Raw genomic sequence first — 27,260 nt, forward strand, 5'->3', positions numbered from 1 at the left:
TGAAATATATTGCGTAAGAATGTGTTTAAAGGACGCAGAATATTTGAAGGAAAGCATATGTTGGCTATGTGTTACACAAATATTTAAACAAGGAAGTTGGAAAGTTCAAAATTTCAATTTAAGGAAACATTATTAAAATAGGGTGTTTATTTTAGAAGTAGTGAGTGTCCTCTAGTATATGAGTTCTCTGCAAGAATATAGTCTGTTTTGAAGTTTATTTCATTTAATCATTACGGCTCAATGCCTAGCATGTTTGTATACAGAAAAGTAGTGACTTCTAGTCTTCGAAAAGACGACATCAAATGTTACACATGTCACTTGAAGGTCATTCTGTCTGGCATATCCTAAGTATTTAAGTATCGAAAAAAAAACAATTTTTTTTGTTAAAAAGATAGAGACATTTTGGCCGATCCGAACTTATTCACCCTCCACTATGAAATATTCTGACCATTTAAAATCTGGTCAATGGAATCCTAATGACCCATTACACTAAATTTGGCCCAAAATGTGAAGAATTTCCAGATTACTAAGAAAATCAAATGACAAATTACATTTGGCAAATGGTCCGAAAATATATAGCCCAGTCAAAATAGACATGCGTATAACGGGGAAATAACAAAAATTCTCACAAAGTTGAATTTTGGTGGAGAGCTTAGAAGCAACGTCCTAAAAGTCCCCATCGATCCCATGTGTGCAAAAAAGTTGTTCGGGATCAAAAGTCATTTTTGGAGTCAAATTAAAAATTAGCCGCGAAAGTACATTATGAGGCGAACCTGTTAAAATAACCACCTATGTGTTAGGTTTCTCGGGGGGAGGCTGTAATCCCTAGAGAACGGGTCGCAGGTGGCGGATAGCGAATGCTTCCCAGATATGGGTGGTAGGAGGGAAATGAAATACCTTCCGCGGACCAAACAGCCCGAAGAGAAAACTTCGTATCAAACCACTTCATTGGGCTAATCACAACATACTCTGTGATTTATAGGCTAATGGTAGTGATTCCAAGGTAAGAGGTCAACGGTGCAGGACGTAATATTGATATACTACAACTAAGGCGGACGAACCAACCACAACTATGCAGCGTCTGTTCGAGAGTCGACGGCTACAAAACCTCTGCTCGCATTAAGTGGGGAGTACTATGGCATGCTCGGAGGCCAAGAGATAGCAGCCCTACCACAGGGCTAGGCAGTCAAAGAATAATCCTCTATGTACTGCTGAAATTTATAAAGATTCGAGTCAGTTGACAACACATGGCAAACGGAAAAGGATAAGGTGTGGACATTGGAATGTTAGAACATTGCTCCAAAGTGGTACATTTGATCAACTTACAGCTGAATGCGCAAGATTAAAAATGGATATTATGGGCTTAAGCAAGGTTAGATGGAACGAAAGCGGGGAAACTCCTAGCAAAAACGGCGGACTGTTTTTGCACTCTGGAATGCCAAACGAGAAGGACCCTCATAAAAAGGAGTTTGGATTTAACTCTCCATAAAAGCGAAAACAGCCTTATTAACATGGAAACCAGTTTCCGAAAGAATCACCACTGCTAGGCTGGCAGCAAAAGGCAGAAACAAAACTATAGTGCAAAATGATGCAACGAAAAATGAGCTGCGAAGAAAAGTGGAGGAAATAAATATCAATTATGATGATAGCACCAACGACGAGATATGGCAAAGGCTAAAAAACGACCTAAGGAATGGATACGATTTGACCCTTGGATACAGCAAATCCGAACGGAAAGAACGGATAACAGAAGAGAGTTGGAAACTAATAGAAAATCGGCGGGAAGTAAAGCGGAAAATGCTAGCCACAGAAGAGAATAATGTTGCACTATATGAGATATTTTAAAGATATTACGAATGGCTAAACAAATTAATCAAGAAAATAAGTATATGGACGACCTCGGGAAAGATGCGGAAAAGGCTGCTGCAAAGGGAAATAAAAATGAGCAAATGATTGCGTGGAAGCAACACAATGAAAATGAGGAGGAACTACAAATACTCAGTCCACTAAGCCCAAGAATAGATATTTCAACCGAACCACCCACATTCCACGAAATTGTGGACGCAAAATCGACTCAAAAATCGGGTAAAACAGCCGGACCAGATGCAATACCTACGGAATGTTTTAAGGTCGATCCAGAAAAATTGGCGCAGCTGTTTCTGCCCCTCTTTCAAAAGAGGTATATCAATTATTCCGTCCGTAACCAAAATTTTTAATAAAATATTACTATGCCGAAAAAAAGAGTCGCTTAGCGACAATATCTTACACACCCAAGCTAAATTTAGAGCAAACAAGAGTTGCACAACAGCATCCGAATTCTCATAGAGCAGTTCGTCGAACTTAACTCAAGTCTGTATCTAACATTTGTAGACTTGGAGAAAGCATTTGATGCAATGAAAAGAGAATATATATGGAAAGCGCTAAAATTCAAAGGCATCTCTAGAAAATTATTAACTAGGAGGGTTGGCGTTTTTTGTTTGGGATGACGACTTCTATTTTGTTTTTCAAAATAGTCAGGCTTAATCCCATAGTCGTTGTCTTAATATTTTATTAAAACAACTTTAATTTATTAGTGGGAAAAAATTGGCGATGTATACCAAGGGGTAAGGCAGGGAATACTATAGTTTCAGATCTCGCCACAGATCTTCATCAGTTCCCTTATTTCTTGTTTTCCAACAAGAAACTATCTATTTGAGCTAGCAATTGACACTTGGGTATAAAAAGTTTCTTGTTGGAAAACAAGAAATAAGGGAACTGATGAAGATCTGTGGCGAGATCTGAAACTATAGTATTCCCTGCCTTACCCCTTGGTATACATCGCCAATTTTTTCCCACTAATAAATTAAAGTTGTTTTAATAAAATATTAAGACAACGACTATGGGATTAAGCCTGACTATTTTGAAAAACAAAATAAAATTATTAACATTATAAAAACAAGTGAGCAAAGGCTATAGTCGGGACGGGGCCGACCATGTGATACCCTACACCACTACCCCTGTGCATAGGCTTTTCACTGGTAAACATTTCTTTTAGGGAATATAATCCGACTACCACCAAAAATAATATGCCTCTTTCTCTCTGGGACCCCCATAAGCAACCAAAATTTCGTGACCAACCGATCAAAATTACGACCTGTAGCTTGATTGCAAAAAAATGGAAGAATTAAATGCATTACCGACTATTGTGGTATCTCCCTCGTTTGACCACCTTCGCCAACCTGCTTTACACCAATGTAAAGGTAATATTTTCTTCTTCCATTGACAGACTTTGCCGTTGGAATACACCTACTAGAAGCCGATATATTCACAAAGTATAAAACTTTGAATTTGTCTCCAAATGATTTTTCCCCATTCCGACCCCTAAATATTATCCGACTATCACCAAAGTCAATAGGCTTCTTCCTCTGTGGGGCCCCCATCTACCCCCAAAATTAAATGATTACAAAAAATTGAAAATTTGGGTATATTACTAAATTTTGCAATATCTCGGTTTGCTCACTTACGCCAACATACTTTGCATCAATATAAACGAGATCTTTTCTTCTTCCATTGACGGGTATTCCTTTTGGAATACTCCAACCAGGGGCGGAGATATTCGCATAAGGAAAAAACGTTGACTTTTCTCCACATAAGCTTTTCGCTTATTCCGACTCCTGAATATTATCCGACCATCACCAAACTAAGTAGGCTTCTTCCTCTTTAGGACCCGCATCAACTCCCAAAAAAATCGTGACGATCCGATCAAAATTGCGACCTGTAGCCTGATTACAAACAAATCGGAAAATCGGATGCATTACCGACTATTGCGATGTCTCTGTTGTTTGAGCAGCTACGACAACCTAATTTACATCGTTGTAAAGGTGATATTTTCTACTTTCCTTGCCAGGTTTTGCTTTAGATATACTTCTTAAAGAAACAGAGATATTGGCTTTGAAATAAAACGTTGACCTTTCTCCAAATAAGTGTTTGCTCATTCCGACCCCTGAATATTATCCGACCATCATCAAAATCAATAGGCTTCTTTCTCTTTGGGACCTCCATAACCCACAAAGATTTCGTGACGATCCGATCAAAATTGCGACCTGTAGCGTGATTACAAAAAAATCGGAAAATGGGATGCATTATCGACTATTGCCATATCTCTGCTATTTGACCACCTACGACAGCCTACTTTACATCGTTGTAAATGTGATATTTTCTACTTTCCTTGGTAGGTTTTGCTTTTGATATACCTCTTAAAGAAACAGAGATATTCGCTTTGAAATAAAACGTTGACTTTTTCTCCAAATAAGTTTTTTGCCCATTCCGACCCCAGAATATTATCCGACCATCACCAAAATCAATACGCTTCTTTCTCTGTAGGATCCGCATTAGCCCCCAAAATTTCGTGACGATCCGATCAAAATTGCGACCTGTAGCGTGATTACAAAAAAAATGAAAAAATGGGATGTATTGCCGACTATTGTGATATCTCCGTTATGTGGCCACCTACGCCAACCTACTTTGCATCACTGTAAAGATGGGATTTTCTACTTTCATAGCCAGGCTTTGTTTTTGAAAGATCCCCAACCGAAGCTGTGATATCCGTCATTATTATTAATATCGCAAAAATAAAAAGTTGGGTTCTATTAGCGGCTATTGCGATATATTCGTTGTTTGATCACCTACGAGAACCTACTTTACATCATTAGAAAGGCGATATTTTCTACTTTCATGATCAGGTTCTGCTTTTGGTATACCCCATATTGAAGCTGAGATATTCGCTTATGAAAAAAACGTTGTCTTTTTCTCCAAATAAGTTTTTTGCCCATTACGACCCCTTAATATTATCCGGCCATCACCAAAATCAATAGGCTTCTTCATCTGTGTGACCCCCATTAACCCTCAAAATTTCGTGACGATCCGATCAAAATTGCGACCTGTAGCGTGATTTCTAAAAAAGTGGAAAAATGGGATGTATTACCGACTATTACGATATCTCCGTTATTTGGTCACCTGCGCCGACCTAGTTTACATCATTGTAAAGATGGGATCTTCTACTCTTATAGCCAGGCTTTGCTTTTGGAAAGTCCCCAACCAAAGCTGTGATATTCGTCATTATAATTAAAAATTGCAAATATGACAATTTGGGTTTTATTTGCGACTATTGTGATATCTTCGTTGTTTGATCACGTACGAGAACCTATTTTACATCGTTATAAAGGTGATATTTTCTACTTTTATTGTCAGGTTTTGCTTTTGGTATACCCCGTATAGAATTTGAGATATTCGCTCTGGAAAAAAACGTTGTCTTTTTATCCACATACGTTTTTTGCCCATTCCGACCCCTAAATATTATCCGACCATCACCAAAATCAATAGGCTTCTTCCCCTCCGGGACCCCCATCAACATCCAAAATTTCGTGACGATCCGATCAAAATTGCGACCTGTAGCGTGATTACAAGGTTTAGATGGACAGACGGACGGACACACATAGCCAGATCGACTCAGCTCGTCGAGACATTCATTTTGGTATATATAAGTATGGGTCTACGACCATTATTTCGATGCGTTACAAACTTTTTGGCCAAACCCAACTTATAATACCCTCCCCACATAGTGGTGTAGGGTATAAAAAGCTATGACGGAGGACTATGCAAAGTTGTGCACAATAGACAACTTAGCGATCCATTCCCAACGATCAGCGGTGTAAAATAAGGATGCGCTTTATCCCCACTGTTCTTTATTACCACACTAGACCTTATACTGCAAGTAGTTAACCAACCGAATATGGGAATTAATTGGAGACTAAGTGGAAAACTTTGCGAGTTGGCATACGCTGATGATATTGTGTTATTACCAAATAGATACCAGGATATTCAAACACAAGTTAACTTGCTTGCTAACGAGGCTAAGAAAGTTGGCCTAAAAATTAACACAACCAAAACAAAAAGTATGCGCATTAACGCTAACGACGATAACACGTTGACTATAGGCAACGTAGAGATGGAAGATGTTCGCAAATTCGAATATCTAGGCAGTGTGGTTGACGACGTCGGAGGAACACTAGCGGATATTGACAACCGTCTGCGGAACGCAAAAATCTCCTTTGCTCGATTGAGTCGTGTGTGGAGCTGCAAAAATATTAAACAGCCTACCAAAATCAGAATTTTCAACGCGTGTGTGAAATCTGTTCTTATCTATGTAAGCGAGACCTGGTATGTAATAAAGGCGATAGCTCACAAACTACAGTGCTTCGTTTACAGGTGCCTACGTAGAATTTTAAGAATATGGTGGCCACGAACTATAAGCACCGAGCGATTATTCCCAGTGACGAACCAAATTGAAATCGAACGTGAAATAAAACGCATATAATACAGGTGGATTGGACATAGTTACAGCTGCAGCTCTGGAGTGGAATCCACATGGAAAAAGAAGACGCCCTAAATCTACTTGGCGCAGATCAGTGACTCAAGAAACATCTAAATCTTTTAGCGAACTTAGAACAATATCTCGAGACAGAAATGAATGGAAAATATGTTCAAATAATCTTTGTGAATAGGATAAATTTTATTACAAGATTTAAATAAATATGCCACAATAACAAGAAATAATGTGCTAGGTATTTCCATAAGCTCTCAAACGATATCCACTTTGCAGTAATCGGTTCAGTAGAACCGTGTATAACCCGGTTTTTAAGTTTGGCTTTTCGGCTCGAATAACCGGATCCGCCGCCCATGAAAATTATAGATTTCCACAATCAGCGCAACAAACCCTACCTTTGACAAAATGTCAAAAAAATCGAAGTGTTTTCGTTGTGGTCGTTCCGTTCCGTTGGGCTTTCGATTATACATGTGGGTTAAACGGTTTATTTTTGAATAAAATGACTATAACATGGAATAACTCTACTAAATACGCTCCGATTTTATTGGAACTTTTTAAAAAGATAGGTATTTCGCTCTTCTTCCGAATACTCCGGTTAATTTAGTCGTTTCACCTGAATGTGAGCGTATTTCCCTTATAATTGCGTATAAATTATGTGTTTTTTAGAACCGCTATATCTCAAGAATGGTTTCTTCTAGGAAAAAATTACAAAAAAAACACACTTGTAGAAAACTTTTCTGTCTAAAATATTTGCTCTTGTCACTTTTTGATTAGACTAACCGTATCCAACAAAAAATCCGAAAATATACACATATGATTGATGGGGCCGAAGTTCAGCTTTGTGGGAATTTTTGCTATTTCAATGTCTATTTTGACTGGACTATTTAAGATTTAAATGTGTATGTATTGAGGAAGGTTTCAAGACAAAGACACTAAATTGACTTGATAAGTAAAAGGCTTCAAAAACACTTCATATCTGCAAATTTGTAATAATGGTTGTATAAATAGAAGTTATCAAAACCAGCCTTTGTCTTCTAGCCATTCACATGCAATATGCATGATGAGCTGAATTAAACCACCAGCGAAACGACCGTAGAATTCACTTTTTCAATACAAAAATCCTTAGGTCATGTTAGCTCTATTAAAAATTCAATTAATTAAAAGCTTTCATAAATAATGACCTTTGTCCTAATAAGACAACAATAAATAATTTAAGATTTAGTTTACGATTTTAGTCACTTTTTTCTATCGAATTTGTTGATAATTAGAATTGTTTTCCCAAAATGTACAAAACTTAAGCTATCCATATATATCAAGGTTTTAGTCCAGCCACCATGAAATGGTATTGCCTAATTATACCATACACCACTATGTGGAAAGGGTATTATAAGTTTGTTTTGGTAAAAATCCATGTAACACCGCGAAATATTCGTCTGAGACCCCCAATGTGGTATACCAATCTTCATATCTCGGCGAGATAAAGCGATTTTGAGATGTATGTCCGTCCGTCCGTGTGTCCTTCTGTCCAGTATAAATTGTAATCAAACTCCAGGCCGCAATTATGGACCGATCGTCACGAAATTTGGTATGGAGGTCGGTTTCACATCAGAATAGATCGCTATTTTAATTGGTGATGATCGTGGAATATTTAGCGGGTGAAATGGACCAAAAACATAATTTTTATCCGATTTTGTAGCTGCTCTGTAGGTCGCCATAATAGTCCGATCGCCTCGAAATTTTAAATAAGGTAAGAGTGTATGACAAAGAAGAAGCTTGCAATTTGAGATGGCGATCAGATAATATTTAGAGGGTTAAATGGACCACAACTTTTGTGTGAAAATTGTGAAAATTTTTAATATACCACAGCCACAACCTTCAAAATACCGAAAATCGGGAGATATCGTTCTATGGGGGGTATATGAAGGCCTAAACCGACAAATTTTTGGTGGAAAGTTTGTTACCCCCAAGGAAGACTTAATACACACTTTCAACCATTTCGGCGGGATATTGAGGCCACAACCTTCGAAATACCGGAAATCGGAAGGTACCCTTCTATGGGGTCTATATGAAGACGCGGACCTATACCGAGAAATTTCAGGTAGAAAGTTGTATACCCCCAAGGAAGACTTAATACCACATTTCATCCATTTCGGAGGGATATAGAGGTCACAACCTTCAAAATACCACAGATCCGGAGGTACCGTTCTATGGGGGCTATATGAAGACGTGGACCCATACCGACAAATTTCAGGTGGAAAGTTGTATACCCACAACGAAGACTTAATACTAAATTTCAGTAATTTCGGAGGGATATTGAGGCCACAACCTTCAAAATACCACAGATCCGGAGGTACCATTGTATGGGGGCTATATGAAGACGTGGACCTATACCGACAAATTTCAGGTGGAAAGTTTTATACACACAACGAAGACTTAATACCAAATTTCAGCCATTTCGGAGGGATATTGAGGACACAACCTTCAAAATACCGAATATCGGTAGGTACCGTTCTATGGGGGCTATATGAAGACGTGGACCTATGCGGACAAATTTCAGTTGTAAAGTTTCATACCCCTAAAGAAGACTTAATGCCAAATTTTAGCCATTTCGGTGGGATATTTAGACCACAAACCCTTGAATATATTTTTGCATATGGTTTTGCATATGCTCTTTTTATGCAGATATGTCAAAATATGTTAAAATATGCACGATATGCAAAATATGCAAAAAATGCAAAACGCTAGAGTTCTCAATTATAGCTCTGTAATCTCGAAATTTTGCACGAGGTAAGAGTTTAGGTAAAAGAAGATGCTTACAATTTTGGATGATGATCTGATAGTATTTAGCGGGTGAAATGGACCATTACTTCCCAGCAAAAAAAGTCCTCCCAAAATCATGAGTTTTGTAAGGGATTTTTGGCAGCCGTAACTACTCGCAAACCCCCTTTCTTCCCCATTATTTTTACAAGGGCATGTCGCACTCAGTTTGTAGTAATTTTATGACCACTAGAATAACTAGTTATTCTGTGGTCACTTGAAGTTGAAAAGTAAGTTGAAAAAAATTTTATTTTTAGAACAGTTGATGTAGAGATTCTTTTCTTAATTTTATCACACTTCTTACTTTTATTTTACTTTATTTTATTTCGTTCGCTGTGCGAGTTGAACACACAAACCCTCTGATTTCTAGCCAAAGACACTACATACTATGCCACGAACATTAAGGGTTGCTTAAGACCTTAAATGTGCAGTGCACATGTGCACCACGAACTGTTATTATTTAATTTAAAAAAAACTCGCGTGCCGACAGTGAGCGTTGAACACACAACCCTAGGATTTATAGTCGGACACACACTCACTGTGCCACCGTCCTCATTACTTAGTGAGGAGCAAAGTAAGTAGGTTTGCCTTGTAATTTTTTTAAGAAGTATCCCATTACTTTTCAGATTACTTGTAATGGGAAAAGAAGCTTGTTTACGTTACTTTGTAATGGGTTACGTAATGACTAGTGGATCCGAATTTTTGCTGGGTTTTGTATGAAAAATACAAAAACATATTTTTGGTCTATATTTTATTTCCTGGAGGGCATATGCCGGGAAAGTGGACTACATATGAAAATATAACGACTGATCTTCCTCGTTATGCAAATTGCAATCACGTGCCTGCTAGATAACGGGTCTACTGCTTAATATAAAATGTGTATTGTGTAAAGAACTACATTTTCCTATTCCCAGTTTTTGTATTATTGCAAATTATATGGTGCCCTAACGTTTTAATTGTCCAAATGGATTTTTATACATACATTGCAGCAGCCAGGCAAAATCAAATTTTCAACGGTGGCAAAATATCCTTCAGTAAGGTTTGCGACATTTTCTGAGTATTTTAGCCATATAAAACTTCTCTACAAGTGGTGTCTTAGGACACGCCGTTCGGACTCGGAGATAAGCTGTGGGTCCCATATCATTGAGCGAACATGAATCGGGGTACACTCACTCATTGATATGAGAGAAGTCTCCCTTGTCCCTTCTGAGATGTTTGCGAAACAATTATTATATTATTATTTAAGCTTAATGTGATAATGTACCAGACTCCACAAAGTTATTTCTAACAATAAGTGTATTTGTTCCATAAAGATTTATATATTTCGAGGGTCTTTTTTTGTCATTTTTTCAAACCGAGATTGCTGTGATTTTGTATTGTGTGTTGTCAAACGATACAAAAGCTCAATTCTCAAAATTTTTATTATTGATCCATATTTTGGAAAAAACAACGTTAAGATGGAAGAGGAATCAAGATATGTCCTGGACTTTATTATATTAATGTCGATATAGGCCGTTGCGAAGTATCTTCCACCCCCTACGTTACCCAGTTTCTAATACAGTTCAAGTTAAACGCCTTTTTGGAGTCATTTTAAAAATCTTTCAATTTTCCTGAAACCTTGGCAAAAATCCTCCTATAAATTCAAGTCTTTTAATTAGGCAATCTCATCTGGAATGTCTCTAATTTAAAGTTTTAAATAAACATGCTCCCTGTTCTTGTTGTGGAGTAATTTTAACTACTTTGCCCATAAAATTTTGTGCTACCAAGGACATTGGGGATGACTTTTTAATGGTGTCAAAAATTCATAGATTTCCGGTGGGCGAATAGACAGACATAACAATGCATGTTTTCCGACTATATACTGTCTACAGAATTATAAAATTTCTTCGAAAGGAAGAAAATGTCTTATCACTTTCGTGTTACAGAAGTGACATTGAACTTCCTGCCTCGTGGACACGAATGGAGGCAGCAATATATGTCTGTTTTACTTTCATGAAATATTTTATAGATGTTGATAGCACATCCTTCGTGTGCAGAAACATAAGCAGCATGTCCAGAGATTTTCCGCTCTTGGGGAAACTGGTAAGTAATAATGTTTAAACAACAAAAATTAAATGTTTACTTTTATTGTTTTTACTGTGGTCGATGATAAGGGTTTGTTGTGTGGTGGAGTGAGATGGAATCACCGGGTACGCAGAAGAAAAGTTTTTTGTTTGATAACTGAACGTTGAACTTTTTAGTTTAAACTTTTATACTCACACATTTGTATTTAATATATTGCTGAAATGCTTTTTGACAACACAAACTCCACACAAAATCACCTGTAATGTTATTATTAATGTTTATTAATATTTTAATTTTGTTACAACAAAGTTTGATTAAATCGATTAAAAGTTTTAAAATGAAAAAAAAAACAGCAACAACGAGAAAAATGTCAATTATAATAATGCAAAACTTTGTTGTTGTTGTTATTAGCTTGTACATAAGTAATATTTTCCAGTAAACATGGACACCAACAACCACCAAACGCTTCATTGCGGCAACTGTAAAGTGACAAAGCCTGAACGATAAAAATTGTTCAAAGTTTTTTCAGAGATAAAACGCCGTTGGGTCATGTTTGTTGTGTTAGACAAACAGCTAAAGTTTTGCCATAATTTTCGTTGTTGTTGGCAATTCATCTTGTATGCAAATAAAATAGACTTTTTTCTCCAAAGACTACAGGTGGTATCTTGATTTTCAAATTGCGTTGATTAAGCAATGGAAATATTAATCATCATACTTTTAGCTAAAGTAAAGTCAATGTACCTGCCTTTTTACGCTATGCAAATGAAAGAAAAAACGTGTTAGCCCCTAATTTATTCGCTTAGTTATTCGATTTTTAGGTGTTGTGTTATTGCAATAACAACAATTGAGCAAAGGCTATAGTCGGGACGGGGCCGACTGTGTGATACCCTATTCACTACTCCTGTGCATAGGATTTTCACTCGTAAACATTTTTACGTAGATATTAAAGTTTTCACCTACCTGGCGTTTATACCAAATGACTTAAGGCGAACTGAACAAAATAATTAATATTTAATTTTATATTTGACTACTGATTGAAAGCTTTGCTGGTCTTCTTGATTAGCATGTCTTTAATACGCGAAACAGAAGCAGAGGTATTTGTCATTAAAATAAAAGCATCAATATATTTTAATATTTCAGCCAATTTTTCAATAACTCTGATATTTTACCATCAATGTAGCATTTTGTATTAATTTAAAGCTCAGATGGTTTGGTTTCATTATCAAGCTCTCTCCTCAGAATATGTCCAACAGAAGCAGAAATATCTGACATTGACATAAAATTCCATAAATTGGAAATTGGGATATCCCGGCGTCTTTTTCAACATCACAAGTATTTTACCAATTTTGGTAACGTAACTCGAAACATTTTAAACATTTTAAACAATGTCGTAATTGTTGAAAAGTATCCAACCAAAGCTGAGATACTCGTCCATACAATTCAAATAAAACAAGTGAGCCAAGGCTATAGTCGGGTCGGGGCCGACGATGTGATATCCTAAACCACTACCCCTATGCATAAGCTTTTGACTGGTAAAAATCAAAATATTAAAATTGGGATAGCTTAGCGCCTTTGCTCTGAATGTCTTCATTAATACAGATCAATTTTGTAGAAACGCATTTAAGTGCATCGTCAGAACAACTCAAATAAAGAAATGGAAAAGTGGATCGCACGTCAACCATCAATAGGCTTCTTTCTTTGTGAGACCCCCAAAATATCGTGAGCATCCGATCAAAATTCCGACCTGTAGTGTGATTGCACAAGAAATGGAAAATACGATGCATTACCGACTACTACTGCGATATCTCTGTTGTTTGACCACCATTGACAACCTACTTCACATCATTGTAAAGGTGATATTTTCTACTTTCCTCGCCAGGTTTTGCTTTCGATATACCTCCTACAGAAGCGAGATATTCGGTTTGAAATAAAACGTTGGGCTTTTCTCCAAATAATTTTTTTTTAAATTCCGACCCCTGAATAATATCCGGTCATTACCAAAATCAATAGGTTTTTTACTCTGTGGGGTGTCCATTGACACCCAAAATTTCGTGACGATCCAATCAAAATTGCGACCTCTAGCGTGATTACAAAAAAATGGAAAAATGGGATGTATTACCGAATATTGCGATATCTCCGTTATTTGGCCACCTACGCCAACTTGATTTACATCATTGTAATGATGGGATTTTCTACATTTATAGTTAGACTTTGCTTTTGGAAGGTCGCCAACCAAAGCTGTGATATTTGTCATTAAAACTAAAATCGCAAAAATGAAAAGTTGGGTTTAATTTGCGGCTATTGCAAGACCACCTTATAATACCCTCCCCACATAGTGGTGTAGGGTATAAAAATAGGAAAGTGGGATGTGCACCAACCTATTTTGCATCATAATAAAAGTGACAATTTCCTCATTCACTGACTGCCTTCCCTTTTGGAATACGCCTACTAAAAGCGGAGATATTCACATAAGAATAAAACTTTGAATTTTTGCCCACATAAGTTTTTTGCCCATTCCGACTCTTGAATATTATCTGACCATTACCAAATGCTTCTTTCATTATGGAACCCTTATTAAGCCTTAACATTTCGTGATCATCCTATCAAAATTGCGACCTGCAGCAAGATTACAGAAAATTGAAAAATGAGATACATTGCCGAGGTATCTCCGATGTAAAGGAAATGTTCTCCATTGACGGAGATATTCGTATATGAATAAAACGTTGAAGGTTATCCACATACGGTTTTGCCCATTCCGACCCCTGAATATTATCCGACCATCACTAAAATCAATAGACTTCTTCCTTTATGCGACCCCCATTAACCCCCAAAATTTCTAGACAAGCCTATCAAAATTGTGACCTGTAATATAATTGTTCCACAAACATCCCAAAAGGGACAATGGAGACTTCTATCATGTCTATGTGTGCGCCCCATTTCATATTAGCTGAATGATATGGGACCTACTGTTTATCGCCGATTCCACAAGGCGTGTATTAAGACACTTGTAGAGAAGTTTTACATGGCTTAAATATTAAGGAAATGTGTGATATTTTCTACTGTCATTGTCAGATTTTGCTTTTGGTATACTCCTTATAGAAGCTGAGATATTCGCTTTGGAAAAAACGCTGAATTATTCTCCAAATAAGTTTGTTGTCCATTCCAATCCCTTTATATTATCTGACCATCACCAAAATCAGTAGGCATCTTCCCTACCGAGACCCCCATCAACTCCCAAAACTTGGTGACGATCCCATCAAAATTGCGACCTGTAGCATGATTACCAGGTTAAGATGGACAGACGGGCACACAAAGCCAGATCGACTCAGCTCGTCGAGACATTCGTTTTAGTATATATAAGTATGGGTCTACGACCATTGTTTCGATGCGTTACAAACTTTTTGGCCAAAAACAACTTATAATACCCTCCCCACATAGTGGTGTAGGGTATAAAAAATTGCACAAAGCTGGTGGGTTATTTTAAACCGTTCGTTTCATATGCAATATCGCGGTACCTCCATAATGGTAATTCTTACGAAAAAATCAAAATCTAAACTTTAGGTTGAAAAGTTGAAAAAATGTTGCTAAAATGGTACGCATGACAAGTCTCTAAGGGAGTAACCAATTTCGTCCATAGAATAGAATATGGAGTATATGTCAACTATTTCGGATATCTCCCCCACAAATTTTCGGAAAAGTACAGATTAAGAGCTGCTCTCGAATCCCTTTTATTTTTGATTGTAACAACTTACATTCGATGATCCAATTACGACGGTACATGTTTTTCAGGGGTAAGTCCATACTTCCTGGGAAAATAGCCCGAAGTATGCACCACGTGGTGTGGTGCTCGAACGGATCAGCCGATTCGATCCAAAATTTGGCCAAAAAAGATACAATAAATTTTTCCCTTTTTTTAATTTTTAAATATAGCCCGATTTTAGCAACATTATCCAGCCGAAATGGCTGAAATATGACATTTATTCTTCTTTGGAGGTAAAAAATATTCCGACGGAGAATTGCCGGTACAGGTCCACGTATTGATATACCCCCATTTTCTCTACTTTTTTTAAGATTCTGATTTGAATATACGTAATACATGGTGGAGTTTAAAATCATCCCATCCCTTTAATAATAAAATCCTGCACTTGACAGTATGGTTGATTTCCTACTTTCACCCATTTTGCAATTTTGGAGGAATCGTAGGATGGTCATTGTCAATTTGCATTTTCTTATCACCTATGCTATGATCAAAATCGTAATATTTGTTCAATTAAATTGAACTCGATGGATTTCCATACTAAACCCCTATTTTAATTGGAGAAATTAAAAAAATGACGCTACATATACATGTAGCCCGAAACGTCTAAATTAAAATAAATTATGGTTTATAAAATATTTCATTTATTTAAATACAATTGTGATGTATCAAAAATAGTAAAGATTCCACAATAAAATATTCACAGAATGCATAGGTCTATCTCGATTTTACAGCTAAACAAGTAAAAAACATTGAGTTCGTCCTCCACCATATTCTTAAATAGAATGGAATAATTGATTTCCTGTTAGGTGCAAAAATTGTTCGACCGTGCGTACATTAAATGACCTTATTAAATCAAAGAAGTAAAAAAGCGTTAAGTTCGGCTGGGCCGAACTTTTTATACCCTCCACCATAAAATATTCTGAACTAAAACGAATAATTATTTTCTTTCCTTCCGAAAATCGGGAGGTAGCGTTATATGGGGGCTATACCGAAACATGGACCTATATTGACAATTTTTGGTGGAGATGTTTTGTGACCACTGAGAATCTCAAACGTCAAATTACAGGTAGTTATGACGCAAAATGTAGCTACAATCCTCAAAGTACCGAAAATCGGGAGTTACCGTTATATGGGGGCTACACCAAAGTATGGATATATGTATGTCGACAGTTTTTTTTGGAGATGTTTTGTGATTACTAGGAACCTCAATTGTCAAATTACAGGTAATTCGGTAAAAAAAATTAGCTAAAATCCCCAAAATACAGAAAATCGGGAGGTACTGTTATATGGGGGCTATACCAAAAAGTGGTCCGATATAGCCCATCTTCGAACTTGACTTGCATATGGAAAAAAGACACTCGGGAGCAAAACTATAGCGATCTAGCTCAATTATTGCGAACGCTAGAGTGATTACAACAGACGAACAGACGCCTTAGAATTATATCCTGATCAAAAATATATATACTTTATATGGTCGCAAATTATTAGTTCGATGTGTTCCAAACAGAAAAACAAACTTAATATACCCTCCATACTATGGTAAACATTGTAAGAAATATATGTATATTTGAAATATACCGTTATTTCGTTCTAACTAATATATTCTAATTACACTTTTTTTTTCAAAATTATGGGAAAAATCCGAGTAGATTATGAAACTAGAGCTAAAAATATGAGATACGTGTATTGGCGTTTTTAATGTTTACATCGGAAAGTAACCAAAGTAGGCGGGGTAAATTCAGCACATTTCTAGTTTTTTTTTCGAAATATTGGAGTTAAGATATCTTGGAATCCTTGCATTTTAGGTATATATTGTCTTTAGAAGCTTTACTCCTCTTCTATAAAGTGGGGAATATTTTTGTTAAGAACTTTAACCCTCATGCGGTTCACCAAAAGGGTCTTTTTTGTCCTTTTTTCGAAAATCTTTCAAAAACTCCTATAAAATGTGATATAGGTCTCAGAATACACCAAATCTGTAACTCTTATCTAATTGCGAGGAATCTCTAAAGATGAAAAACACGTTTTAGGTTAAGTCGGACTTCATTTGAGTTTATCCAAAATGGTCGCTCAAAACACAATTCCTCTGTAAAGTTCCCAAAGACACTATAAACCTAAAATGCATGGATTCCAAAATATCTTAACTCGAATATTTCGAAAAAAACTGGAAATGGGTGGAACTTGCCCAGCCTACTTTGGTTACTTTTCGATGTAAACATTAAAAACGCCGATACACGTGTCTCATATTTTTAGCTCTACTTTCATAGTCTTCTCAGTTTTCTTTGTAATTTTTTGTCGCACAGTGTTATTATATATGCCGTTATGTATCGGTATTCGGTCCCACCGAGATTTAGATTTTTTCGAAGTTTATGCTTTCTGATATAATGATCAGAAAGTTTAAAAGATACTATGGCGACTAACTAAAATGACTGGTGGATATGGTAAGTATCGAGTTAACTTTTCGCATAGTGATATTTCTCTCAAAATTGTGTCAACGTTGAACTATACCGAAAAATTCCTCCGATAAAAGTTCCTCCCATAAAAGTTCAAAATATTCGTTTAGTGGATTTTAAGTGTTCTTTGAGGGTCGTCCTCATTACAATGACACGGTGTTGCGAAATGTTGATAATGGTTCGAAAACTTTCAGAATGTCATCGGTTACTAACTAAAATGATTGGTTGTCGTGGCAAATTTCGAAATTATTAACCCCGAAACTTAGGTCAAGTTCCAAGATGGATTATGGATTTGGTTTGTGTAGGATGTGTTAATTGGATCTGTCACAATCCCCTATATATTTACGCTAAACGCTTCAATAACTTCGGGTGTCAGGATAGCATACCATTTTGGTACTTATTTGAAGGTTTCACCAAATTGTCAAATCAATAGTTAGTATATTTGCGTGGAATTGACTCCAGTTACGGGTTATGAGTGGGTTTCTACCTTCCTTTTAGAAAAAAACGTTTAATGATAATAACACAATTCTGTGTGTCGAAGACTTCTATTTCGCTATAGTATAAGGTTTCAAAAGTTCGACTCGACCGAACATTTATTATTGGATTTATAATAGAATATTGTATTAAACTATTACAATATCATGAGTGATTGTTCATGTTTGGATCACTTAATCGATTTCTGTCATTCCCGCAAAATTGTACTTTTTCTAAATCTCGGTAAACACATTCACAAAGAAGGATTCATCCAGAACTATTTTATGAGAAAATTTTAGCTTTATTCATATTTAGGTACAAGTAACCGATACTATACTGCACTCTATTGCCCTCGCGAATTGCCTCGGGTGTTTGAAAATATGCATATTTACATATGTTAATTACATTAAGTTTTAATAAAATACCTTGACTGTCTGTTGTTTTCTAAGTAAAATCTATTAGCAACAACTTTATAAATTTCACCCTTAAAATATTTTCATAATTTTATGGATGAATGAATTCATTATCCTAATATCTGTTTTTTCACTTGCTTTAAAAAGTCTCAGTTAGCCATCATCTGGGGGTTGGGTAATTGAAGTGTAAAGCAAAGGTTTCTTTCAACCCCAAAATCAATTTGGAACTCGTAGTCATGGCTTTTTTCTGTCTCTATTGCTTTCCTTCACTACTTTCTCCCATCAGATAATTATATACCTTTTTTGTTGTTTGTTATGCGTTGAAATTTAATCCCTACTGCCATGGCGTTGCTTTTCGTTTTGAATGTTGAGGATGTTAAAAATTAGAATATCTTTCCATTTTTATTGACATAACTTCCACACAAAAGTTCCTTTCACAGATTTCTTTTCTTTAAAGTTTAATCCTCTACAATATGTGGCACATTAACAGAGGCCATAAGAACCAAGTGTCAAGAGTATACACTCATAACATTGTTAAATGTGTGTTTGAGTGTGCGGATGCGTGTTTTTAATGACGGAAAGAGGATGTCTGACTTCCTTCACATGTGTCTGTGAAGAACAATTTTTAAAGCTAACTTTATATTCGATTCAAAAACGTGTATCACAAAACACGGTGTGCTTTAACCAAATTTAAATGGAAGGTGCTTAAACCTGGGAATTTTTTGCAGATTCTGAAACTACAATGCTCATAGATGAGAAATATCACGAAACAAAAAAATCGCCGGAGAGATTTTCAAATAAATCGCGATTTAAGTTCACATTTATAGGGGTTATTTAGGTTTTCACGATTTTGTTTGGAAACGGCGAGACCTATGTAAATGGGCCTAATGAATATGTTGTAGCTGTGAAAATTCTCCACAAGATTGACCTTTATTATATTTTCGTAGGTTTTACCGTTTTTGAGATATAGAAGTTGAAATTGAGACAATGCACTGACTATATCGCCTCCTTATAAAACAATATCATGCTCAGTGCGCCTTAAGACTGACCTTTAGGTTTTTTGTGGGTTTTACCATTTTTGAGATATAGAGGTTCAGTTCAAATTTTCATGTTTTTATCTTAAGTCTTCAAGATTTTGCTTGGAAACCGCAAGTCATATCAAAATGGGACTAAAGAAAATGTTGAAGCTGTGAAAATTCTCTACAAGACTGGATTATTTATTTTTTCCTAGGTTGTACCATTTTCAAGATACATAAATTTAATTTGGGAAATTGCAGTAATGACATTGTTTTATAAGGAGGAGATACAGTCAGTGCATTGTCTCAATTTGAACTTCTATATCTCAAAATCGGTAAAGCCTACGAAAGCCTAAAGGTCAATCTTGTGGAGAATTTTCACAGCTACAACAGTTTCTTTAGAACCATTTACAAAGGACTTGCGGTTTCCAAGCAAAATCGTGAAAACCTAAAGAACCCCTAAAAATGTGAACTTAAATCTCGATTTATTTGAAAATCCCTACGGCGATTTTTTTTTTTGTTTCTTGATATTTCTCATCTATGAGCATTGTAGTTTCAGAATCTGCAAACACTTCCCAGGTGTAAGCACCTTCCATTTAAAATTAGTTAAGGCGCACCGTGGAAATATTCAAATATTCAATTTTACTTTTTTAAAATTTTTATGGAGAAATTTGTTTCCCATCTGCCTGCCGCACAGTGGATCCACTTGTATGGAGAAAGTGGCCAAAAATATTTAGAGTGTAAATATAATGCCAATGCGCCGGGTACAGCTTTGTGATGATGCGATGAGTGTTTTAAGAAACCACGAGCGTAACATTCTCCCCCCTTTCCCCTCTGGAGGGGGTATACGGTAAGAATTGTTTTATGCTGTTAATACAAAATGACATGAACAAAGGTCCCGATTGTCTTATGATGCAAAAATTGGCTTGGGGAAACAAAATAATCTCCAAAACAACATAAAATCCAACCACTTTAGTGGATTAAAAAAAACGAAATTTTTGTCTGAAAATTTGTAAAATTTTTAATATAGATGTTATAGCGTTCTTCCTGTAAGGCACGTACCGCCAACGTAAGACAAATTTGGAAGAAGATGTCTTCATCTTGCCACTTTAAAGCCATGACCTACTTTGGAAAATTATTCCCAAAGTGGGCACTGGTGGGCATCATGACTAAAACCTTAGGTCAAATTAAAGTATATGATCGTATTGGCATTACAAAATACACTAAGAAAATGTGCAGCTAACTAGAATTCCACAACACGCTAAAACACTATTTTTAATGAAAATTAAGCTATTACCTCCTCCTTCAAAATCCACTATAATATTTGGCTATACGTATTAGTTTCGCGATATTTTGAATATATTTAATTGCACTTAAACAAGTAAAAAAGTATCAGACAGCTTTGCTGACAGAGATATACCCTCAGCCTGTGTACCCATATTGAAACAATTTTTCCCAAAAAAAAAAAAAAAAACGTATGTATTTAGGGGGTTTTAAAAATGTTGGATGTATAAACCGACAAAAATGTTGATTAGGATTAAAATTCAATAGTTTTGCGGAGGAGATACTTAAAGGAATGGATCGACATTGACCATTATGGAAGTGAATCTCCAGCCATTACAAATGGTGCCATAGGGGGTTTTTACACCCTTCGGGCTGTTTGCTCAAGAAGTATGGACTTGCCCCTTAAAAATTTTTACCATCGTAAGTGAGGCAGCGAATGCAAGTTGCTTCAATAAAAATCAAATTAATTCGATTGCAGGTCTTAAAGTGAACTTATCCGAATTTTGTGTGGGGGGTACCGGATGGAGTGGACAAATATAGTCGATATTTGAACCTGATCTATATCTGGTAGATATATTAGGATGTGTAAAGTATAGACCAATTCGGCCACTCCCTTCAAGAGTTGCCGTACGAACAATTTTTCCGAACATGTTTGAAATTTTGTGGGGGAGGTACCTGAAGGAGTGGACCGATACGAGTTATGTTCAAACTTAAACTATGTTTGGACAAAATATTACTAAATATTACTTTTAGACCGAATCGGCAGATCCGTTCGAAAGTTATCTTTCGCTCCAACCACCTCACACGGTGTCGTAGGGGTTTTTTGCAAGTTTCGTGCTATTTTCTCAGGAAGTATGGACTTGCCCCTGATGAAACTTGTACCGTCGTATGGAGGGCAGTGAATACAAGTTGCTAAAACAAAAATCAAAGTGATTCGAGAGATGGCCCTAAACTGAACTTTTCCGAAATTTTGTGTGGGAGGTACCCGAAGGATTGGACCTATTGAGACCATATTGGAACCTCATATTACTCTGATATAAAGTTTACGCTATACAAAGTATGGACTAAATCGGTCACTCCCTTCAAGAGTTATCGTGCGCACAAACTTTCCGAACATTTTCGAACTTTTGTGGGGGAGGTACCGGAAGGAGTGGACCGATGTAGCTCATCTTCGAACTTAAACTAAGTTTGGGCAAAATATTACGAAAGCCAAAACTTGAACCGAATTGGTTCATCCGTTCGAGAGTTATCGTGCGCTCCAGCCAGCAGGACAGGCAGACAGACAGACGGACGGACATGGCTAGATCGACTCCAAATTGTCTGAAACACATTTCGTCCAAACATACTTGGGGTCTAAAACCATTATTTCGATGAGGCACATTTTCATTGTATCAAAGTGTATATACCCTCCTTAGCCTAAAGGCTGAGGGTATAAATATAGGTTATATTCACAACAAAAAATATTAGTCATATGTTCCAACTTTTGAAGCTATTCTTAAGAAGATCGCGTTCGGATGAAACAAAATATATAATATATTTTTAAAAAGGTCCATGTCATAGCTGTCAGTATTGCCAGATATTGTACCAAAATTTTGACATTAATTTTTTTATTTTTGACCAATGGGTGGATCCACTGTGTGCCGATTTCACCACATTAAAATTCAAAAAGGTAGGTTTAATAGCAGCTAGAAGTCATTTAACATCTGTCATTGTCACTGACACTCAGTGATGTCTGGGGCATCAGCTAAAAAACAAAAGGTAAACAATTTCCCTTAAGGGAAAACTTTCAATGACTATATTCGGTAAATTGTTTTATTTTTCCTCAGGCACCTTCGCAAAGGAGAATTGCTACCACATCTAAATTATTTTAGTTGACAGTAGGAATATTTGCATTCTAGGAACCATAAACCCTCAAAAGTTATGCACAAGTCTTATTGTATTGATAAATTTTGAAGTCCTCGTCAAAGTATGTGTGAGTATTTTAAGCAGGATTGAAATCAAACTAGTTCTGATTTTGTAAATGAACCTCTTTCAATCCGATGAATTTTGTTTATTTTCCAAGTTACCAACAAACAATTTTTGAAAACAACAAATATTACTTGTGAGGAAATTAAAAAAATTGAAAAACTTCAACCAAAAATCGAGTTTTGGAGGAAAATTCATCATTTTTGGAATATGGATTGAAGGAATGCCACATACTATTCAATCACACACGTACACAAGGGTTCATCGGTAGCTGTCCTGCATGCCCATAGTGTATGACCTGCATTAAGGTGGGGTAACTCATACCCCTTCTTTTAAACGCTATATGTATATGCCAATATTCTGATTATGTCTGTTTCAGCATTAATATTTTGAAAAAATGAGAAAATACCGTACCATGCCCACGCTTGAAAACTGATGGCTACGTCCATTCTTTTCAATACATTACTTTACCAAAAGTACTGAATCCAATTTCATGAAATTTTCAGAAAATGTTCAGGAACGTCTCGTGGTTCAAAATGCTATACATTTGTTGATGAATTTCGGGGGCCTATTGTTTTATAATCGCTATATTTGCTAAACTTATGAATGCATCAACTTGCAAATTTTATTCTACTTACCGTGTAGACGTGTTTTCGTGGAGCTCTATAAATTCCATAAAAAACTGGTTAAATACGGTCCGAATCCAAATTTGGAAGCCTTCATTATAAACTGAAATGTGTACGGGTCGTTTGTTCTTATTATTTCAACGATTCGCGTGTGCTTTCAGTCACTATTTTGATTTTAAAATTTAAAAAGAAAATCACAAATATTAAAAAATAGAACTTCACTCAATTGTGAGAATAAGACAATTGACAACATAAACAAAAATATCATCAGCTGTGTTGCTTCAACAAATAGTGGGAGCTATCACTTCGTGGTGAATGCCAACCCATAAACAGGTCGTTCAAGTGGGTGGTGGTTGTATTAGCTAAAGCTAATGCACCATATCGTAAACAACCCAGCAGGAAATGGATGAAATTGAGATAAATGGAAACCAAACACCTCGCAAAAGTCTAACTACTTTAAGAATATCTAAAGTTAAAGAGTTAGAAAAATGCAATAATGAACTTAACAAACGCGTGCAATATTTAGAAAGTGTTTGCGTAAATCTACAAAAAGAAAATGAAAAGCTACAACAAATTATAGCAGAAAAACTTGGAAATCAAAACGTAGATGCAATTAATGCAACATCGCAACAAAATGAACAACAGTTTGCAACTGATGAAGAGGAATTGAGTAGGGAAACCGATTGGATCCTGAAGAAAAATAGAAAAAAGAATAAAAATGGAAAGAGAAAGGCCGAATCTTCGCCAGAATGCTCGAGTACTAATGCCGTACAAAATGAAGGAAAAAGAAAGGCTAATAACCAAGAAAAGCCACAAAGTAACACTCCTCCAATTGTGCACAACAACGATAATATTCATAAGATGGATACAGCCAAAAAACAAAATAAGGAAATGAGACCACCTCCAATAGTGGTTTCAAACGTCACAGACTTTCCGGAGCTCCATGGCTTCATAAAAAGTGCAACTACAAATAAAGTTGAAATAACATTATTGGGCAATGGATCATGTAGGATAAGTACGTTCGCTGCTGATGACTACAGAAACATAACGAAGTCCTTAAATTCAAATAAAATTGATTGGTATAGTTTCGAAAACAAACAGACCAGGCCTATAAAAGTTATGATTAAAAAATTACATCATTCGACGATACCTGAATCGATTGTCTCCGACTTGAAAGCCCAAGGGTTTAAAGCTATTACGGCTGTAAATAAACTTCAATGGAAAACGAGAAAACCACAAAATATGTTTAGAGTGGAATTCGAACCTACTGAAGATGTTAAACGAATATATGAAATCGATAATGTTCTGGATATGAAGGTCAAAGTTGAACCAGTGAAGCAGGAGAAATTACTACCCCAATGCAGGAAATGTTTGTCTTTTGGACACACAAAAAATTACTGCAATAAACAACCCCGTTGTGTAAAATGTGCGGGAAAACATAGTGCTTTAGAATGCAAACAGGAAATAAGCCAACCGAAATGCTCCAATTGTGATGGACCTCATCCAGCAACTTATCGAGGTTGTATTGTAGCAAAAGAGTTACAAAAAATGCGAAATACTTCTCTTAAGTCTCGTAACATTATTAGAAAAGAAACTGGTACACCAAGACCAGAAACTAATGTAACTAAAGGACCTCAACATAGGAGGACAATCTACGAGCCAATTAATCAAAACGGAAATAGAATCCAAGTAAATGAGTCTGGGTCAAATACTTACGCAAACGTCTTAAAACCACAAAAAAATGAAAATCCAAACAATGATGTTTTGTCGCAAATTCTAATAAGACTAAACAAACAAGAAGATTTTTTCAAATCGATAGATTATCGATTAACCCAACTAGAACAGATAACACAACAATATTAGAACAACATGGCTCTAAAAATAATGTTATGGAACGCCAATGGCTTGAAAAAGAGTCAGAGAGAATTAGAAGCTGTTCTAAACAGTGAAAAAATAGATGTGTGCCTCATATCGGAAACCCATTTTACGAGGGAATCCTTTATAAGATTCAAAAACTATGAAATGTATCATACTATCCATCCACAAAACACAGCCAGAGGAGGAAGTGCTGTGATAATAAAAAAGAAAATTAAACACTATGAAGAAGATAAGTTGAGTACTGAAGAATTTCAGGCTACTACCGTTAAACTGATATCAGGCTCACAGAACCTTTTATTGACTTCCGTCTACAGCCCGCCGAGGCATACAATCAAATCCAGTGAGTATAAGAAACTTATAAACAGACATACATCAAGATTTATTATGGGTGGGGACTTCAACGCCAAAAATACATTCTGGGGATCGAGATTAAACAACTCAAAAGGAAATGAGCTCTATAAGGCAATTATAGAAACCGGATGCGATGTTGCGTCCACAGGGCATCCAACATACTGGCCCACAGATACAAGTAAAATACCTGATCTTATTGATTTTTTTATAATTAATAAAATACAGAAGTCTAATATAATGGTAACAAATGGATTTGATCTAAACTCCGATCATTCGCCAGTATTTATGACTATTTTTGAGAAGACTACCGATATAGCAGAATCACCATTTCTAACAAATAAATATACTGATTGGCAATATTTTAAGTATGTGCTTCAAACTTCTACCATACCCAATCACGAGCCGAATACACCTGATGAAATCGATGAAGATGTTGAACTGGTCACCAACTTAATACAAAAAGCTGCTTGGCAGAGTACTCCAAATATTCACAAGAAAGAATCTTTCATTTCATACCCGGCACATATCAAAGAAATGATAACCAAGAAAAGAAAACTGAGAAAGATATGGCAACAATCAAGATTTCCAGCAGACAAAACGAGGCTTAATAGAATATCGTATGAGTTAAGCTTAGAAATTAAAAAATATAAAAATCGGAGCTTTAGCAAATATTTACAGGGTTTGGATAGTGGCAAAACTTCCGATTACTCTCTGTGGAAGGCAACAAAGAAACTAAAAAGACCAGTGAATCAAATATCTCCGATATATATGGCAGACGGTAACTGGGCTAAAACTAATGCACAAAAAGCTGAATTGTTCTCTACCCATCTTGCAAATGTCTTCTCTCACGATTCAAGTGATCACAATGTTAGAACCCAAATCGATACAATTATTGATGATGATGACGATGACATAGTTATTCCAGAGGTGACGCCAACTGAAGTTCTAGAACAAATTCATAAGGAACTGAAATTGAAAAAATGTCCCGGTTTTGACCTAATAACGACCGAAGTCCTTAGACATTTGCCAAATAGAATAATAATAAAGCTAACGCAAATTTTTAATGCCACGTTTAAAAGCATGTATGTACCGTCATTCTGGAAAGTTGCTGAAGTTATAATGATTCCGAAACCTGGAAAACCACCTACTGAAGTTAAATCATATAGACCCATTTCACTTCTGCCCATTTTATCAAAGTTATTTGAAAAGCTTTTACATGCTCGGATAAAACCCATAATAGAACAAAAAAACATTATTCCAAAGCATCAATTTGGTTTTAGAAATGCGCATTCGACAATCGATCAGGTTCACCGTATTACTGATGTTATTGAAAGGTCTCTAGAAGAAAAAAACGTATGTTCTGCAGTATTCTTGGATGTATCGCAAGCGTTCGATAAAGTCTGTCATACTGGTCTTCTTGAAAAAATTCGAAAACAATTACCAACGAAGTATTGCACCTTGCTAAAATCATATATTCAAAACCGACAATTTCGCGTTAAGTACGAAGACGAATATTCTCAACTGAAACCGATACAAACAGGAGTCCCTCAAGGAAGCATTTTGGGTCCACTTCTGTATTTATTATACACAAGCGACGTACCAGAACTTGATGGTACAACAATGGCGACATTTGCAGATGACACAGCCATCTTAGCAGTAGCCAGAACGGAACGTGAAGCAAAACAAAAACTCCAAGTATCCCTTAACTCAGTAGTAGAATGGACCAAAAAATGGAGCATCAAGCTAAATAGTTCTAAATCTACACATATTGATTTTACAAACAAGGCAGTGGCGTGTA

Source organism: Musca autumnalis, unplaced genomic scaffold, assembly GCF_047663935.1.
Source record: "Musca autumnalis isolate F117 unplaced genomic scaffold, ASM4766393v1 scaffold_1, whole genome shotgun sequence".
NCBI classification, from domain to species: Eukaryota; Metazoa; Arthropoda; class Insecta; order Diptera; family Muscidae; genus Musca; species Musca autumnalis.